The 21,034-nt window shown below is 42.6% G+C and overlaps 1 pseudogene; it reads left to right on the forward strand.

The window, feature by feature from the left end:
* LOC142568170 (uncharacterized) overlaps positions 1-21,034 on the forward strand; it is a 39,930-nt pseudogene that overhangs the window by 18,125 nt on the left and 771 nt on the right.

Genomic DNA, 21,034 nt, shown 5'->3' on the forward strand with positions numbered 1-21,034 from the left:
TATCTTGCCATTCCAGTGCTGATGGAATTTGTATGTGGGGGGGGGGGGGGCGGCAGGGGGGGCGAAACTCAAGGAAGGGAGATAACTAGGCTTCAACCAAGCTCTCATGGGAAAGCATGGTTTCTGGAAACCCAAGGGCGAAATCTTACAGCTTGGGGGCGAAAATAGCCTGTAAACTTCCCGCTAAGAACATGTTTTACCACCTTATGGCGATACCTGAAGTTTCAAAGTTTCGCAAATTACCCAGTCTTTTATTACTTGTTCTACACTAGTACGAACTGCACTTCATTACTTTTCTTATTCACTTCACGCTTTGCAAGCGCCGCAATATCATGCGTATATCGACAACACAATACTAAAATAATAAAATATATGTTATAAGTGCTTCGGAGTATATACAAGCTAAAGCACAATTTTCAGATGCTGTGATTTAGCCATAATGAAATTATATATGTTTGCAGTTATTGTGTTTCCATATATACCGTCTTTACTGCCTCTCTAGAAACAAAAAAAGCTTGTTCGGTGATTTATAGACGATAGCATGAGGTGTCAAAAAAGTTTTTTTCCTTAATAATGCTGCTTTCGTAAACGTACCTAACAGTGAATACGGAAAAAGAAAAATCGCACGTTGGGAGGATATTCAATCAAGAGAAATCAATTCATCGCATAATGCAATATAAATAAATAAAACAAACTTCGATGCAAAAGAAACTTCCATGCCAATACGGACCTTATTGGCAGATGACTGAAGCGGTCGTTTACGTTGCTTTAACACAGGTACCACTACTTCATCTCCTTTGGGGATAACAGGTTGACAGCGCATATGGGAAGGTAAATATAGTAGCCATACCAACCCTCATAAACAAATTTACGCACATATTTACAACACCATGTTCTCGGTCGCCGCCTAACAACCGTGCTGAGCAGCAGCCGATCCATGTTGAGGCTTTAGACGAAAGCATGCCCTGAAAACCTCGTAGTCATGAAATCGTCGCGATCCCACCACGCGCAAGAGCTGATGTCAAAAGCCTCGCTGTGTGCCATTATACGTGTAATTGCGGTGGAAATAGAGCAATCTATCTTTTCATCGTTGTTAGAAAGAAGCAGACGACGCGCTTAGGAGAGCAATGTGTAGAAATAACTTGCGCATTGGGCAAAGGTGACTCACACTCTCCTGGTTTCTTCGAAACATTTAACTGAGAACGACTTCTTTCTTGCCTGCTTTCGTTGGTTTGCTTTCTTTTTGCTTTCTTTGTATCTTTCGTTTGCTTTCTTTTTGTATCTTTCATTTATGTGGCGCTCATTTCAAACCAGGGAGTTTACTATATTCTAGACACGTGCCCTAATAAATTATATATAAGCTTTAGCATCAATTGCTTTCGTTACTTTAGCTTCATACCGCAGAGAAACGAAAAGAGGAAAAGTGAAGCGGTGAACCAAGGACGTGCCTTTGTTTAATACAACGAGAAAAGAGGGTAGTAGAATAGCAAGATAACAAGCTTCTGCCACTGTCTGCTTCTTGCAAACGAAGTTTAGTAATTATGAGATTCAGCCTTTCCTCATCATTTTCGGTGCTTTGCATTGGAAAACAGAAAAGACTAGCTTTGTGGCTGCGGCAGATTCTGACAGCGACATTTGGTTGAAACAGAGCACGGCTCTGTGGACTTGGCTTTTACGGACGCGGGTAGTAAAGGGTTTGAACCGCCTGCGTTGTCCGCATCAGGGGTTCGTCGTGTTGGAGCATCTTAATTTTATTCACTGATTCCAGGATACAGGAAAAGATTTAACAACTACTTATTCTTTCAGATCACACAAAGACGTTTGGGAAGTGCTGCCTCGCCCTATCGTAGAAACAAAGAAAGGCAGAGTGACTGTGCTTTTTCGATTTCTATCCGAGCCTGTATATTAAGATCCCCAACTTCGTTTCTCCGCGTGACATACCACAGATCACTAATGCAATCACGTAATCACTGCTAATTCATGCGCCCCAATTATACCGCCTTCTCCTTTGATTGCTCATATGTTGAGATCAAAAATATATGATAATGGTGCTCAGGTGTATTGAATGTGAGCACTGTTAACATCTCCATGCAGTGTTTGGCGTGCAGGGTAGTTCAGCAATGTCACTGTGTCATGGAGGAAGCTAGCGATTGCGTGGCTTTAATTCATTTTTTCTTCGATGCAATGAAGCACCTCTGCCTGGTTCATAAAGTTTACCATGTGCTGTGCGCATGTCGAGATCTGACATGGCAAATTGCATTGCACGCATCATAAGGTGCGATGCGTACATTTTACGCCGATCTGACTCTGGCCATTACAGCCAGAACACGATGCACGAGTTGAGCAACGCTACATGATAAGCAAAAAGGGCGTGCGGAACCGCGGCTGAAATCATGCATATATTATTGACATTGTAGAGAAGCGAGGTGATTTTCTCTGAAATAAAATAAAAATATATATCACGCCATGATTTCCCCCATTTTAAACAATTATATACAGAAAATTGTGAACACTTCAAACACTGCAGCCTGCCGCTTCGATATCAGAAAGCTCGTAAACGCCAGTTTTTTTTTTTACAAGCTATCTAAATCACAAATCAACAAAACAGATCTGCATTCAGTTCTGACGTGAGCTGCCTTGATGATCGTACATTCGACGAAGAAAAATTTCTTAAAACATCGAGTAACACGTCATGATCAGACTTTGACGTAAAGGCCTAAAAAATTAAATTACCTCAAGTGATATTGTATCTACTCGCAAATATGCGTGTATGTGAGTTTTTCTTTTAATTATTCCTATTGTATTATTCAATAAAACGATTTTTCTTTATTGAAAATCCACCCAATCTGGAGTTTTTTTCTGTACTGACTGCTAAATAAGTTTACCAAATAAACTTTATTACAGAAAAACTTGTTTGCGACTTCATGCTATCTTCCCTAAATCAGCCAACAATCCTTTTTTACAAATATACAAATACAATACATATACATATACATTTTACATATACAAATACGATAACTTCGAGCAGAAGTAATTTTATTCAGGCTAAATCACAGCATCTTGATATTGGTCTTTAGCTTGTATATACCCCGAAACAATTATAACACATATTTTATAATATTAGTATTGTGTTGAGAGATCGACATGTTTCTTGCGCCGTTGTGAAGTGTGAGGTATATAAGAACAGTGTTCAAGTGCAGTTAGTACTATTGCAGAACAAGGAATTCAAGACTGGGCAATTTGCGAAACTTTGAAACTTCGGGCATCGCTATAAGGTGGTAAAAGAGATGTTCTTAACAGGCAGTTTAAGGGCCATTTTCGCGCCTAAGCTGCAAGGTTGCGCCCCTGGATTTCCAGAAACCACGCTTTCCCTTTAGAACTTGGTTGAAGGGTAGTTATCTCCCTTCCTTGAGTACCTGCCCCCTCCCGCCTCCCCCCACACACACATCCCATCAGTACTGGATTGGCAGGATAATTGCTGACACTTCTCTGTGTGCTCGAAACGCAGCTATGGCTCTTTGTGCGCGCATTCTGGGAAGCTGTCTTCGGATGCCGTGAAAATAGGCATGAATAATCTTGTGCAAGGGAGGTTGAAATGGGGCGGGTATAGTGCGAGAAGGTGATAAGCGTGGTGGAAACTGCGGCTTTTTGTGCAAACGCGTGGTCACAATAGAGGCTTGGTATTTAGCTTCATGTTCCAGACTACTTTCGAGAAAAGCGAAGCTGTTAAAACAGAAATTCCCCCTTCAAATGAACTTCTACATGCCTTGCCCTTTCAGGTGCAGCTTCATTTTCTTATACCTTTGAAGACTTGACAGGAAACGAATGTAGGTAAAGCTGGGGCCAGCGCACCTGCAGTCTCTGCGTCGCTAACCACGTGTGCTCTTTAGGAGTTATTTTCTAACCACGTGGCGAAGCCCGACGTCCCAGATTGTGGCGACAAAGGTTGCTGAAAATGTTGTAAATTATCTATTCGCGAAAATGGCAACAGCCTGCGGACACACACGAGAAAAAAAAAAGCAGGCGCCCAGAGACACTGAAGCGGTAATGATGTCGCAACAACCTGTAACAACCTGTAACATAGCCTGTATAAGAAATTCAAACCAGACACGAAATATCATAGATAAGCCAAAGGATGCACGTGAAAGAAAGATGAGAAAGCTTATAGGCAAATGCTTCGCTGCACAGTACTTCAAAAAGATTAGGCAATGAAAGCCATTAGCAAATACCATAACCTAATGAAGCATTCGTTATAATATTATCCAGTACTTCGAAATTAAATGCCGGGGCTTTGTGTGTCCAAATCAGGATCCGAATTTGAAGCACGCCGTAGCGGGGGACACGGCTTAATTTTGTAACCTACAGTACCTACACTTCCACCCAGTGCAAGGTACATGTACGACTTTGCATCTCGCTCCCCCCCCCCCCCCCCCCGCCTCAGTCCAATTGCTGCGAGTGGAATTTCTACGCGCGACATTGTGCATAGTAGCTATGCGCGAGGACGTCACGGTTTGGCGACCTTTACTGTACGACCTCTTTTTCCGAGGTGATTTTATCAGGCGCATTTGCAGCTAAGTAACATGACTGCAAATTTCTTCGGGTGATTATAGAGTGAACGTATTTCAATTTGCACATATCATGCCTATCTCACACAGGGGCTCAGTCTCGTGTAATAATTCTTGTTCAAGAATAAAACCAATTTTGGCTGCCTGCTGTGAATGTGTGCCGGTAAAAGATGCCAAGGTGGAAAAAATTAGTCACCATTCCTTTCCTACAGCGCCTTCATAACACACAATCCACTTCCGGGACATTAAAGGCGGCAGTTTATTGCAGCCTTCGAGCTTTTTGTATGATATAGTCCATAACCTAGCTGCGAATAAAGTAACACGCGCAGAGAGAGAAAATACATAAGGAGTATATGTGAACGCCGCGTAGGTGGACAGGACCAAGATGGTGTTGTTTCCTGTCGCTTCTAGATATTGAAATTATTTTTTTTCCATTCCGCCTAATTACACATTTAGTCCTAAATAAATACTGAACTTCTCAAATGTTATAATTAGATGAGGAGTGTGAATGAGTGTGAATGAGAATTGTAGATAAACATGAAAACCTGGCGCTACAGCTTTCTGTCGCTCGACACATGCTTCCTAAAATTGTTTTGCAATCGTGAAAGAAGACCGCGATTACATGCAGAATGCCCCGAGCAGCCAGTGGCGCCGAAATTTTGCGCGTATTTGCTGGCTACTTTGATAGTCCGAAAAACACATAGGTAGAACATATTGAGCTAAACAAATCAGTCCTACCTAAATATTGTGTAATCAAACAATGTCGAAAGTGGGCAATTCGGCTAAAGTCGAGCGAGGCCCACGTGTAACGGTTGCTCGTAGTTCCTGTTGTAGGCTACGCGAACGATAAAAGGCTGACCCTATAGCTGGAAGGTAACAACACCAACGGCCAGGTGATCTAACCATGATTAATACAAAACAATTCATCCCTATAAGTGCTAAGCACATCGGCTTGAAAACCGAAGGACAAAATGCATTTGCTAGTGGATGACAGGATTAATAAATTCTACATACTTTACAAGCATCTTATGCGCATAAGGTACGATAGCATCACGTCACTTTATTCTTAAGAGCGCTCGGCTTTCGCTCCGGCCATGTCTGTATCGTTCAATCCAAACGCCTTGTTTTAGGTGCCACAGATTTCAGAAACCACAAATTTTTGGCATGGTGATGGTTCCTTACGCGGTTATTGCTATACGCCCCATTCAAACGTGCAAAAGCCATCATGCGTTGTATTTGTTGTATGGTATAATAAACATTTACGGTATTTGCTTGCTTATGGTGTTGTGGGCTTTGCGAGACGTTAAAGGCAGTAATTTCGGTGGTGGAGGTTTTTCGCATATGTCGCTATGGCACTGGTATCAAAATATCTTCTGCGCGATGAATCTTGAAACGGGCACGTATGGGCTTCACGTACAGTACGCGCTCGTTTAATAATTGATATGTTTCGGGAATGATTCCACCCGATAAAGAAAGGAGCCCTAATCTAGGACAAGCACTTTAAGGTAGCACCCATTGCATGCGTCTTTTCGTTTTCTGTGAATTTCTTCTTTCGCTGTGCATTCGCTCGTTCGGATTGTTTCACAATCGCATCATTTTTCTAAAATTTAAGAAAGGTTATGATTGTCGGCATAGTAGGCACTATACTTAAGGGCACAATGATACTAAATACCACAAGAACGCGTGTACAATCGCTGTCTCTTTTGCACTGCCTACACATTGCAGTACCTCGAGCACATGAACGTGCTTGCCTCTCACAGAAATAACGAGAGACGGTCTGATGATTAAGCATTTGTACTTCGTAACACGAAGTGCAAATTATCCAAGGTTATGCAAAGTTATAAAATTGCCGTCATTCGCTTTTTTCTTTCAATGCCTTTACTCAACTCTCCTATATTGAATAAAATATCTATGATATGAAATATTTACGAGTGTAACATTTTCTCTCACGAATAGTTTTGCAAGCGCAACAAAGTCTACATTCATCATGTGCATCACCTGCCTGCACCCTTTCTTTTTTCTAGTACGAAAGTTCTAAATCACATTCCTAAATTATTTTTCAATCACCGTACGTGTCCAGATACAAATGAAAGCTTTGTGCCAGTCGGTGGGAGCCGTGCGTATTTTGATAACACGGTGAAATCATCCATCCATTACGATAGGCGCTATCGGAAAACGCAGGTTTGCACAAAAGCGCAGATGAAAAATAAAAGTGTTCCCGCGTTGTGTAAAAAATAACGATCATATTAAAAGGTGCGTTTTAGTTGGAACTCCTAGGTACTTCGACGCACCTCGGGTTCTTTACGTGGATCTAAATTTAGCATTCTCTAATGTTGCCTTTATTGAAACGGATCTACATTGGCCGTGATATAATCCACAATTTCAATTTAGGCATCGCGTAGCCGTATCCTCTAAGCTAACGCTTACTATAGATGGAGTGAAGCGAGATGTTTTATGATCATCGCGCCCAAGTTCACTATTTATATGAATCAAAGTTCAAATGACCCAAAGCCTGCATCTAGTGGCAGTAATACCAGGCCAACACAAAAATATCTTTTTTTGGCATGAAACAGAAATAATTCACACATCAACAACAGACGTGTGCACCCCGTCCTAAGCGAACTCTTTTGATGATCGCCTATTTCGAGAACGTAGTTTTCTTGCAAAATATTTAATGCGTAGTATCGTGTGCTCCGCTCTAAAAGCCATTCAAATTTTCCTTGAAAACAGTCATTCATAAGCAATTTCGGTATGCAAAAATTCCTTTTTATGTGTTGATTTGTAACTTTATCTTGATTTGATTGATAATTTTTTCACCATTATTGAAGCAGCATAACGTGTAGCTATGTAGCTGCGTTCTTTCTGGAGCTAAAGCATGAAAAAAATATAGGTTGTTATCATCATCATCACCATCATCATCATCATCAGCCTGGTTACACCCACTGCAGGGCAAAGGCCTCTTTCATTCTTCTCCAACAACCCCGGTCAATGCAGCGGTGGCGTAGAGGAAGAACACCCGCCTCGCGTGCAAGAGCTCCGTGGTACGAATCACGGTGCCGGCAATTTTCCACCGGATTAAAAAAAAGAAATCCGCGTGCTGATAAAATTGCATAAACAGGCCTGGAGTGTGGCCTGATCCCGGTGACCAGAAGAGGTAACGCACTCCCTCGCCAGAGCAGGATTGGCCGCCCTGGTGCAGTACTTGGCCACAACCTCCTATATGAGGTTGTTATGACCTATGTTGTAAGTCTGGCCATGCCGTTTATATGGGATTACATTTCATATTAACAAGGAAACGTAAAAGCTGATACTTAAGTGAAGCAGGTTCACATTTCTCTATTTACCAGCTTAGGTTATCAGCCTTGACTCAGTAAATAGCTTACTGTTTTCATAGAAGCCGCAGGCACAATAAGGTAAACACGAAATTTTCTTCAAATAAAATGATATTTATATTGCAGTGGGTGATATGCATGTGGCGCTGTGCGGACTGCCACGGCTGCAGCGCCATATATATATATATATATATATATATATATATATATATATATATATATATATATATATATATATATAGCCACGTAATTGGTTAACTTGGGTTTGGGCGCCATTCTGGTGAAACATCTCGCTTCACTCCATCGATAATAACCATTAGTTTAGGGGCTATGGTGTTGCGATGCTGACTTCGACATTATGGATTCTATGCTGGCCAATGTATCTCAGTTTCGATAAGGGCAAAACTGGCGCATGCTCAATTTACATGCACGTTAAATAACCCATATGGTCGAATTATCTCTGAGTGAGCACTACGGCGTATCTCCAAATCTGATTGTCATTTTCGAAAGAATCCGGAACGCCTACTTTTTTTTATATCTGCGCTCTTCAGCGAACGTGCGTTTTCGGACAGCGTGGATCATGCTGGGTGGACGTTTTCAGCATGTTATCAAAATTCGGATGGCTCCAACAGACTGGCACAAAACATTCAATTGTGTCTGGACAAGCACAGTGTTGGAAAAATTCTTTTGGAACGTGAATTCGAATTTTCATACGAAAAACAGACAGTGACGGGTGGTGCAGGAAAGCGAAGCGCACGCTGCATGCGTAGTTTGTCGCTCTTGCAAAACTCTTCGTCAGAGAAAATATAACAATCGTCAATTTTTTATATCATAAATATCTTCGTCAATATAAGATATTAGTACACAGCATTGAAGAAATAGAGCCAGTGCACGCAATTTTATAACAAAGAGGAAAACAACGCATTAAGCGCACCTACGTAATTACAGACTGCCTCTTACAGACATGAGGCCAGTACGTGCCTATATCAAAATCCGTCGCGCAGAAGATATTTGCGTGCCAGTGCCATGGCGACATATGCGAAAATGTTCCACTGCAGAAATTAGTGCCTTTAGCCCGGCACGGAGACCACAACACCACAAGCAAGCAAATACCGCAATTGATATCTTACCATACTAGGAAAACAAGGCACGATTGCATTTGCACATTTGTGTCGGACATGTAGCAAGAACCGCGTAAGGAAATATGTTAATGCGAAAAATCTGTGGTTCCTCAAACTGTGATTTCAGCGGTATCTTAAACAAGGTGTTTGGATTGTGCGATACATCGAGAGTCGGAGTGATAGCTGTGAACTCTGAAGAATACAGCGATGAATTCGTGCCTTATGCGCATAAGGTACTTGTAGGGTACGTACAAGGAATTACGCTTGTCATGCATTAAAAAATGCATTCTGTCTACCGGTTTCCAAGCCGATGTCCTTAGCAGTAATAGGAGTGAATCGCTTTCCATTATTAATGGTTTCATGATTTGATCGTTGCTACTTTACTAAGTGTTATGAGCAGCGCGTGAAATTTTAGCCTTCAAATACAGCATGAATTCGGCTGTGACGACACTAATGTTATCTATAGGCTAAAATGTTCAGCATAAAGCTACAGTAAATTGAACAAAAGGAAACAGCTTTTACATTACGTTTTAACAATCATTGCTCATATGTCGTGAGTCTTCCTAATCTGCCGCTATCCAAACATGTGAGTAACCCGGGCCACTCTTTTGGCCAGGTAAGCGCCACCATACTTGAATCTGGATTCAAATCGCACCACGATAGGGATGTTCGCAAATCATTTCTAATCCATAAATTTGCTGCCATAGCTCTTGAGGTTAACGAGTACCCTGGTAAGTTTACCTTTTTGTTCGCGAAATAGAGAATCGTATACTCGTTGCCTTCAGACTGAACAGCTCGTTTTCCATCGGTTCGTTTATGCGACGTCGCCAGAATAGCCGTTCCGACACCAACACATGCGCGCGCGAGTCGCCCCACACAATTTTCAAGTTGCTAATGTGTGTTTCATTGTAATTAACCTAGGATGTGTGAAGTTCATGAATTGTAGTTGCCACATTTTTGTCCAAACGCATAACGCACCTTTATCGCTAAGCTGTTTTTCAAACCATGCCCTTGTAATATTCGTTCCAGTACGAACCTGCTGTTGCAACCAAACCGACCCGTGGTGCATTTTAACCACGTTTGACACGTGTGCCGAAGACTCACGGCGAGTGCAATCACATTATAGCAAAAAACTGTCTTCTATCACGGTTTGCTTTTCTTAACCAGGTGTCATTTTTTTTTCTTTGAACCCTACATTTGTTACAACCATCCTATCGAGTAGTGCATTTTACCACGTTTGACATGTGTACCGATGACTCACGGCGGGCTCAGTCACCGTACAGCAAAAACTGCCTTCTGCCTTGGATTCCTTTCTTTTTAACCTGGTCTTATTTTTTCTTTGAACCCTGCTGTTGGTAGAACCACATTATCCAGTTGTGCATTTTACCACGTTTGACATCTGTGCTAGTGAGTCATGACGGGTGCAGTCACCATGCAGCAAAAAAAAAAAAAAAAACTGCCTTCTGTCATCGTTTTCTTGTTAAAGCGTGTCATCTTTTCTGTCTACCCCCTTTTTTGTTGTGTATATTGTTGCTCCAACGAACTGTCAAAACCCTTTCGTCGTGTATTTTTTCCCACTTTTTTGTTTTTATTTTTTTACATGTGTTGCTGACAACGATGGCCGGACGCCTGCCAGAACTTCGGCCAATAAAGCGTCTGAGTTCCTTACGTCTATATATATATATATATATATATATATATATATATATATATATATATATATATATATATATATATATATATATATATATATATATATATATATATATATATATATATATATATTCTAGTCGTGATGGCGAAATTCATTGCATGTAAAGTTTACAGCATAAATTACTCGTTCAGGTACTACTAGTGTCGAGCTTATACACAGTCGTTACAATCACAACACACTACTTGCAATATTCACAAGCAAAAACGACAGCAACCCCCACACACGCGCCCTATATATATATATATATATATATATATATATATATGGTAAATTATTATTACAGTCAGTATGATGCTGGAGATCCTTCTGACAGGTATAATTATGTAGATGTAGACCTATTTATCAATCACGCAAGGTAAACCATAGGCGCTCGAACAATTACATCAATTTGCATTTATTTCTTGCAACCACCTATACTATCGCAATATCATGCAGGCACAAGAGGCAATGAGGGCCTCAGAGAGGTCGCGGGTCCCAGTTGTAGCAGTGCAGCGCACACGAAAAATTCGCATTTGCTAGAAAACTTTTAATGCTTAAACAGAGAGCTGCACTTGATATTTAAGTATACAGCATAAGTTTATCAATCGTTCAGGTAATAGTTATGCTGAGGTTCTACGCGGCGGTATGCAGTCACAATAAATTACTTCCATTACTCACAAGAAAAAAAGACAGCAGATCAGCCAAACACAATGGAGAATTACAACCCAATTTTCAGCGAAGCTGTTTCTTTCGAGCAGTCGCAACAAAAGTTTCAGTTTCAAGTAATTATAACGCATGCTTCGAAATGTTGGTAGTATTTATATGACTTTCCCGTTTGAAAACTCTCCCGTATGTAATGTCTCGCAACACTTCTTAACGAAAATTTCAAAAAAAGCTAGTAATTCATCGACTCACATTTACTTCTTCAAAACAATGAACGCGGTGTCCTCCCTCCCTTCCAGTCCCGTCTTCCCTCACCCACTCATTTTACGCTGGACTTGGTAATGGTTGAGCTCTCCGGGGCAACGGCATAAATTCTTTGTTCGCAAAACACATTTATTTATTTATCTACTTATTTAATTATTGTCATACTCTCAAGTCCCGGGGGCATTACAGAGATTATTGCTGATTATTACAAACAAATTCGTTAACACTATTCTTGAAGTTTGTGGCGTCAGAAATGGCAGTGATGGAGGCAGGGAGGTGGTTCCAGTCATTATTCGTTCTTGATAAAAAGGAATCAAAATAAACGTTGATGCGACAAGTTGGAACTTCAACCTTAAAAGGATGATCCGTTCTCGACGATATGTATGATGGCGAGGAGATTAGTTCATCCTTAAGTGTTTCGTTAGTGTAATAGATCTTGTGAAAAAGGCCTAGGTTAAAGCATTTACGACGTAAGTCTAGGTTAGGCAAGTCAAGGGTTAGTTTTATTGAAGAGACGCTTGCATGACGAGAATGATTCGAACGAATAAAACGAGCAGCTCGGTTTTGAATGGATTTGATGGTATTTTCTAGCTTTAGAGTAGAAGGGTCGAAAATGGAGCTTCCATATTCAAGTTTAGGCCTTACTACGGATTTGTACAGAAGCAACATGACAGCTGCAGTTGTAGATGAAAAATTACGCCGTAAAAACCCAAGCATGCGATTAGCGTTACATTCAAGAAGCTCCGGCTCGCTTGCATGCGCAATTTACTGCGAATGTCATAAGTATTCCCCTGTCTTTCAGGTTTGCCTACATACTGCCCATAAGGTGACCTTTATTTTCACCAAATATAAACGAAATGCCTTATTTAGTTCCCCCAGAACAAAGCTTAAGCCATGTCCGAACGTGTTTTGACGCCTGATAATAGGGAAAGAAAAACGACGACGGAGTAGAAATTTTTAGCGCATCTAACTGGACCAGGAACGTAAAAGTTTTGTTGCACTTTGGACTCACAATGACTTCCCTCCCTTTTCCACAAAATGTAAACCTTTTGTGACCTACAGCTATGTCGGAACAGTGAGAATTGCGTATGTCATTGCGGGATATATAAAAACCTCTAACACTTGTATAAGAATTTGCTACAAAAGCTGTGTTTCGTGCAACCACGTTTAATTTTCACAAAGAATTTCCACAGCGCACCACCAGTTCTTATTAAATAATGTATTTTCGCAAACAATAACGTCTAAATAAATTCTGAGGCCAGACGGCTCAATTCTTCCCCGGTCGTTAGGCACGCTCATTACACTACAGAATGCTTTCATGCGTAATTTATGGCGAAAGGCCCCTTTACCTATCTATAGTGAGATTTATCTGCACATTATCGATTAAGCTGTCCTTACAGTCACCAAATATAACGAAGCTACCTCCTATTGTTGAGTAAGCAGACCAGGCCAAACTTATATATATCACCCATGAAAAATCATGAAAAAACCATGAAACGGTCTAATTTTGCACCGCTCTTGAAGGAGACTAATAACCATATCGTCCACTTGTATACGCATTGCATAAAAAATTGTTAATTTAACACTGCCATTTGCAAGCTTGCCTGCACATTGGCCTTCCATTCACCTTATTTTCCCTAGATGCAGGTAAGATGCCTTATTTAGCTGGCCGAGGACACAGGATGAAAACCACAAATCTCGTATGATGCACAAAAATGCATAGAAAAACGGGGGCTTAGTAATTATCTCCAACACTTGCATTCAAAGCAGGAAAGTGAACGTTTCACAATGCATTGCACTTGAAATTCTCTTTATTCTTCACGAAATTTCATCCGTTTCATGTGTTGTTCTTTGCGGAATTTGGGAAACATTTAGATTAGCGACAGTAAGACACCTTGGAACGCTTCGATGAGAAACTTTCCGCAAAGACTGTAATGAACCTACATAGAATAGACATACGTCACTCGTCACTCAGAACATTGCTTCGTACTTCGAATAAGTAAAAACACCGCGCTCAGGATATGTCACTGAGGATGCCTGGAGAAAAGGACTAAATGCCTTGTATAACGCATAAAAATTGGGAAAAAGCGACGATTCAGTAGCTGTTTTCAGTGCTCTTATGCCATGCACAGAATGCAGATTTTTGGTACATGTCCCCGTAATGTGGTCCGCCCAAATTTGATATATCTGGTGCTTTCACTCCTGCCGCGAAACAAGTAATAGTGTAGTTTTGATTTAGAACGAGCCTAAAAATGAAATAGTCAAAGTTATAAGAGATGCTTGTCTTTGAAAAAAAATTAAGACTGCGTTCTATCGGTACTTGAAAGGCCCGGCTTGTTTGATCAATGTTGGTTTCATGAACATATTACGATACTTCCCACTTCACCTTGATGCTCCTTCCATTACATTACGTCGGTTGCATGATCACTTAAGTTTCACCCGATTATATATGTCAATTCACTCCTTCAACTCATCTGCTCTTCGTCGCGCCAAACGTTTGTGGAATGGTCTGCCAGACAACATCGCATCCAAATCAGACCACGATAGTTTCCGTCAACTTCTACACTCTTTCTTTTCACATTAAAAACTCACCACTAGTTTTTCGAGTTTTGTTTTACTTCTTGTGCCATGTCCTGTATCCCACCCATGTAGTTATTTTTCTTACTTTTACCGCTTGAAGACCCAACACATCAGTGATTTTTTTGTACTACTGCACGTGTTTTTTTTTTTTAGCAGTACCCACTTTGTGTCCGACTGCATTTTTTTTGCACTGAAAAATGTTTTTACTGTGCACGCGATTAGTCCCTGCGTTTTTTATCATGCCCTACCGTTGTGCGTTTCTCAAACACTGCCAACAGTTTCTGCGCCTGGAATCCGCACATTTGGCTGTTTAACTTCGGTTGTAGTTTCTTTTCTTTTTACTGTCGTCATTGTGATTAGTATAATTTATAGTTCTTGCGTGCAGTTATGCCATAAGTATAATGCCAGCCAATATTTTTTTATGTTATCCTCTTTCCTGCCCTACCTCATATTACCGTCATACCACTTTATCACCAATTCCTCCATTTCGTTGTGCTAAATTGCAGATTTGAGCGGTATGTTTGTACACTGTCGAGATACTTTACACTTTTATTACCACCCTACTCTATCCCGTGTCAAGGGGCCTTTAAGGTATTTCCAATAAATAAAGAATAAGTGTGATTACACAGTGAAATTAGATAGGTATACCTGTAAGAGATTTGAATAGGTTTCGATGGTGATAAGATACTGAGACTGCGACGCTATGTAAGCTATATTTGGACCGACAATAAATGGTTCCATGATCTGATAATCCAACGATTTCATGACGTAATGCCCACCAGACATTGCGCGCGGCTGAGTATAATGCAGGCCTCGCCGGCAGATTAAGTGTCGCACGCTTATTCTGTTTTCGAAAACGGATATAGCTGTCCCAAAAAGTGGACATGGTGCAAATTGCGCAAACTGACATTTCCAACGGCGTGAAATGACCAGCGCCATGGCGATCTCCACAACGCTAGCGTGTACGGCGAATACCGCGCATCGTCCGGTACTGGGCGCCCCGAGATGGCACAGAAGACTGTCCTCATGGTGCAAGCAGGGGGTGCGTGGTAAAGAAAGCATTACTTATGTGGCCACTCTCGCTCTCTCGCGTGAGCTGAAGTTTTCGTTGGAATTTCCAGTGTGCACCCCAAAGTGGCCGCTTTGAAAAGTGGCGGGGAGGGGGATGGGGCAAATGACATACTTTGCCCCCACCCCGACTTCTGAGAATGGCGAGGCATATCTGCTTCATGGCAGATAATTCTTTGCACGCGCACCACCAGACCTGTACACGACAAAAAGAGAATGCGGAGTTTCATGGCGAAGGCAGTACCTTTAAGGCAACGATTATGTTTTATAACGCCAGCCCTCCTCTCCATAGCGCGAAGGATTCCGTAAATTCACCAGACAATTTCATGACTTCATAGTCCGCCCGCTTTTGACAACCGGACAAGTGCCTATTTTGTCCACTCGACACCCCTAATTAAATCGCAAACTCGGCAGATACGACATTCTTGCAAGGCAGCTATTCAATGGGAACAATACTTCATTCTAACATTCTCTGGATTAGAGTAATTTGTTGAGGAGGCACCTTTCTGATGCATCACCACTGCCATTTCTAAAAATAATAAAATTATGCAGATCCCGTGCACTGTGGGACTCGATTAAGCGAAGCTTTCTGTGCCGGTTGCTGTGCTAGATGATATATAGTGGCAACTTTGACGGCGGAAGATTATTTTCTTCTACGTTGACTCTAACGCGAGAGTGACAAGTTGATCTTAAACGTTCCCTTGCACGCACCACTGTTGTTTGTCGCTGCTGTACGCGAAACTCACAGGGAGAGGTGTTTGCTTGAGGCGTTATTGCGCGCAATGTTTCGTAACCATCGAGAGCACTGAATATTGTCATTGCCTCACGTGGCACATCGCATTGTGGCAGAAGTTTGAAATTAGAATTGGATTATGGGGCTGTAAGGCCAAAGTGGCAATCGGATAATGAGGCACGCCGTGGTGGCGGACTCCGGATTAATTTTGACAACCGTGGTGTGCATTATCTTGTCACAATATCTAATCGCATGAGCGTTTTCTATTTCGCCCCGGTCAAAATGCGGCTGTCACGGTCGGGATCAAATCCCCGACATGGAAAAAACCCATAGCCGCAAATTTTATGCAGGAGGCGCGGAGGTATTGATTTGATGTGCAACCACTTCCGTACTGTCGCCTGGTCCCTGCGAAGCGCTTTAATTACTGGAGCTCCAGTTTCACGCGTCTTGCGTACGGTGTCCGATTAATATATTTGCATGATGTTTGTTTTCCAAAAATAGCAGAAAGGTACGATATTTTCTATTTAAATTTATCCAGATTCCCCACAATCGTTGTCGCGTATGTAGTAGTAGCATTTCCTTGTCTGTTCACGTCCCCTAACCCCGCTCCCACGCCCTGGCCCCATGTGTAGGAACTGCCTCTCATCTCGCCACCTCTCTATAGTTCTCGGTACGTCTCCGCTAGATACGCCCATTAGTAGAAAGCTGCGCGCTGCAGTTTCTCCAAAGGTTTTAAGGGGGGTCACGGATAATTACAGCGGTCAAAAGGCTATCCTGACGATACCCAGGGAGCAGCAGGAAGAATTCTGCACAAAAGGCTCCCACGAATTTCTCGCGTCGCCTTCTTTTTCTGCTTCGCACTTGTCATATGCGCACAAGTTCGGAACCACCCATCGACGCGTTTTGCCAGATAGCAGTACAATGAGGTGCAGTGGGAAAGTGGAAGGAAGAAGGAAAAGAAAGCTCGGCTATAAAAGACTCCGCTGTGTCACCGAGAAAGTAGTAGTCTTGAAGCTACGATTCTGTTTGCAACTGCGCCTTTGCGATCTAGTGGCTTACGTTTGCGCTGTCATTGGCACTGACATGGATGTTGATACACTGTCTCAAGCAGTCGATAAGGCCATGGCGGATATTAAGAAGAGCAGGCAAGATTTGGCATTACACCGGCACCTCCTGCTGAAGAATTTTTTGCCAGGATTTCCCTGTGTGGAAGAAAAGCCGAGGCAGCCACAACGGGACAGCCCCAACAAACGGCTTCCGCAACTTAAGGAGTCTTCTGGAGATCGCCAACTGCAAAAGCGAGGTGCAGCACGATCGGAAGGTAGGCTGATTTCTGAATACATTATTTATTATGCTAGCAACTGTATGGTAACTACAGGCGCATTTCTGCTATTGGCGTGGTGTTTGTCGCCACGCGCCCTAGGTGTGAGCGTATGCGTGCGGTGATAAGCCAATGATTACGGCTGAATATCGCCAGCGCAATGGAGGAAAGCGTAGAGGAAGCGAGCCGTCTTCCGTCGAGAGAGGGGCGTCCTGCTCCTGCAGCAGCGGTATACAGCGACGCCGTGCAGACCGTATCTCAAAGGAGCCCTTAACTACCGCTCAAGATCGGCGAAAAAAACATAGTCCACGAATGGCATACGCAGGAACTGTATAAAATAATTATTTGCCAATATTATTTTCTTTCTAGATGGCATAAGTGTACGTAGCATAAATTCTGCATTTATTGTCTGCCTCTTTTGCGCTGTCCGTTCTCTTTTATTTTTTCTACTCTTTTTCCGGCTGAATTAGGGCTCTTTCGAGTGCTTGTGCTCTGTTGCGAACGCTAGGGCGGAAAAGCTTCGCAAGAAAAAAATGGCGGAAATCTCTGCTCTATCGGCCGCCATGCACCGCAAAAATGTCTAAGCAATTTTCGAGGGCACGATGATTACTCGAAAAAATTGGGCAATGTCGGTGTTCCAGCATTATGCGAGTGCGATGATTACACGGGTAAATACGAGAAATTATTCGTACACGAGAAGGCCGTTCATTCGAAATCACGTGTTTCAACATTTGACTGGGAGTCGGAACACTTGGCATTCTGTTTGCTGCGCGCGGCTTGGCACTCTACATATGACGCAGGCATCCGCACTTTTCGCTCCCGTTCAGTAACCCTATCGTTGAACCGGCGTCCCGTAGATTAGGGCGAATATAGCACTCTGCAAGAACATGGCACCTCACCGCGTGGGGAAAGAAAGCTTCCAGATATCGTCATAGGAGTCTGAGAACTAGGAGGAGGCGAGGGCAAGTTCTGTGTACACTTCAAAAATGCTTCCGCAGTCACCTGTGAACAAAAGTGAGCATCCAGGAAATATCCGGAATCTCATTTTATTTGCGATTCTTCTGGGCAAAATGCAACAATAGCCTAACCTGCTGTCCACCTGGCATGCATTCGTGATTGACCGTACACGGCGCTTTCTTTTTTTTTTTTCTCCCCGATGCCACAAAAAAGTGAACTGCTTTGGGGCCACGTTTAAGGCCACGCATGCTTGAAGGAATGTGGGGTAGGCGCAGCGACTAGACTGAATCAAACACACAGATGTTGAGAAAGAGTCCTTCCGAGGTTTACCTGCTTTGTAATATTTAGTGGCGTCACATTTGAGAAATGCTGGAACTTGCCTGAAACAGATTGATATTTTTTGCACCGATGGTGCCAATAGCAAAAAACTCTTATGAGATGTATTATTCGTGGGAAATCTTTTGGTTCAAGCACTGCATAGTAAAACTCGCAGGTGATTGTAATTACAAAACACTGTATGACTCTTCTAAGGTGCAACGCCCATTGTGAATTAGCCTGTACATGAACAGGAATGTCAGTTTCCACGGACCGGGCCAGCAGAAAAATTTGCTATGTTCAAGGCTCCTTAAAAACTCCTTAATCCCTATAGCACAGTCTGCTCTTCACAGAATCGCAAGAAAGGGCTTGCTCCAGGCTTATTGAAAACTTCAGTGCTTCAGCTTGACCTGTGTGCCACTCGTTCTTCTTCGGTAATGCGTGACCAAGTATAAGCAGAAAGGGCAAATATTAATTAACAATAACTAATTTATAAACTGTACATCGGAACATAAACAGCCACGCATAGATGATACGTGCTCTGTAGCCTAGGAAAACACTAAATTATTGTTTTGCGATGAAAAGCAAGAAGGATATACATGCATAAGTTCTTATTGTTCTTCCCACTTTTATTAGAACATAAGTAAAGTTATAATTCCTTTGCATGCAACATCTCTTTATAGAAACATTGCATCACATTTCATTTGAAGGCGCAGCAAACTTCATTTGTTATGTTGAGTAGTTTTCCCTGAAACGCTGTGCACCGAAGTCTAGTGCGGCAAAAAGGCTGCTTTTCTTGCTCTCACTGTTTTGAATACCGTCAGGTAACGCTTCAGAGAAGGCGTTAATAGTAGGTGTAATTGGAAAGCACAGAAAGTGAGCATTCTAATGCATTATGACTCACATCCTTCCGACGAGCCCACACAGCACAGCTCAAACAATGACTAAAAGGCGGGGTCCCTGCTACAGGAGTGGGGCCGCCGCCTTAAAATCGAAAACTACAATATCAAAACAAAATTAGAACTCCGCGCCACGAGGAAATCTATAAGGCGGAGTTCAAGCGGAGCGCGTTGTGACCCTTCTCTGAAACGCTTTCATTTCAACCCAAGCCTGCTCCTCGCGCTGTTCTAGACGCTTTATTTCGTAATACGAGTGATTATCGTATACCCGGCTGCTATTCGCCAAAAGCTCACGTCAATGAAAAAGATTGTATGAATTTTTCTGTTACTGCCTATTGTTATCGACGAAGTTCAATCAAACAGGTAGAAGTAAGCGTGCGTGTGCTTTGAAATTTTTATAATTACATACTATCGGAACAAGCCGACCATCGTCTAATCGCGCTGTATCGTGGCAGCGTTCGTAGCAAATAAACTACGGCCATCCTGCTTATCGGTGCCGTAGAGGTCGGGTCTTGCCCATAACCAACAGTTTTGAACGTTGAACTGGCCTGAATCCACGCGCAACGTAAGGTCTGACCAAGTCTGACCTATCTCACGCTTGCCATCGCGCGATCATTGGTTGACGCTCCAGCTAGACGCCTTGGCAGACTAACTGATAGCGCTCGAAAAATGCGCAAGTTGTATGTGGCGATTGTCTATAGGGCAAGCACCAAGTAACATGGTCAGACTGCTGCATATGTGGGTAAGCATGCACTCAAGCTTTGTCAGGGACAAAGCTAAGGCTGCCCATGCGCTTCACGGTTGCATTTAGCTGCGGTATTCTCGTAGTTTAGATACGATGGCCGCCGCGGGTTGCCGCGACAAATCCACTGGCTAAGAGGAACTGGCTCGCTGAGAAAATCGCATTTGGTGCGTAGCGGGCGCCGAACATGGAAATGGCTTCGTCGTTAACATCCAGCACTAGACTACCAAATAGAAATTAGCACTGCGCGCCACGCCATTTTGACGGCTGAGTGTTGTGGATACGCCACGCTCTATCGTAGCCTTCGTTGTGCAAGGTATTGAACAACAAGTGGACGCACCGCGGAGGCCTTGTCTTAATGCCACTAACTCCGCTTCTGCTAAACACGTTAAAGTACCTTTTGCGTCAAAGTAGTTCTGAAACAGCGTATGTTCACTTGAAATCTCTTCACTGCGATTAGGAGCGCTTCAGGGCACCTTTCATGCGATCTGTGAGGGGGGCAGAGTCTAGGGGCGCCTACGCGTTGTAGCTTTACACGTGCTGTGTTCTCGCCGCTCAGCCAATGTTGAAGCAATGGACAGAACGACGGTTACTTCGCTCGCTGCAGCTTCCACGCTTCCTCATCTCACAGTTTTGACAGCCGGTGGCCGGTGTCATCCAGTGTGATGTGTTTGTATTTGTGTGTGCTTGCACCATGCCTGCCAATTTTATTAGTAAAAAAATCTATTAGTTTATATTGCCGATAAATCTACTATCCTTATTCGCATAGCTGTCTGCTAAC

This window comes from Dermacentor variabilis, unplaced genomic scaffold (assembly GCF_050947875.1).
Source record: "Dermacentor variabilis isolate Ectoservices unplaced genomic scaffold, ASM5094787v1 scaffold_17, whole genome shotgun sequence".
Taxonomy (NCBI): Eukaryota; Metazoa; Arthropoda; class Arachnida; order Ixodida; family Ixodidae; genus Dermacentor; species Dermacentor variabilis.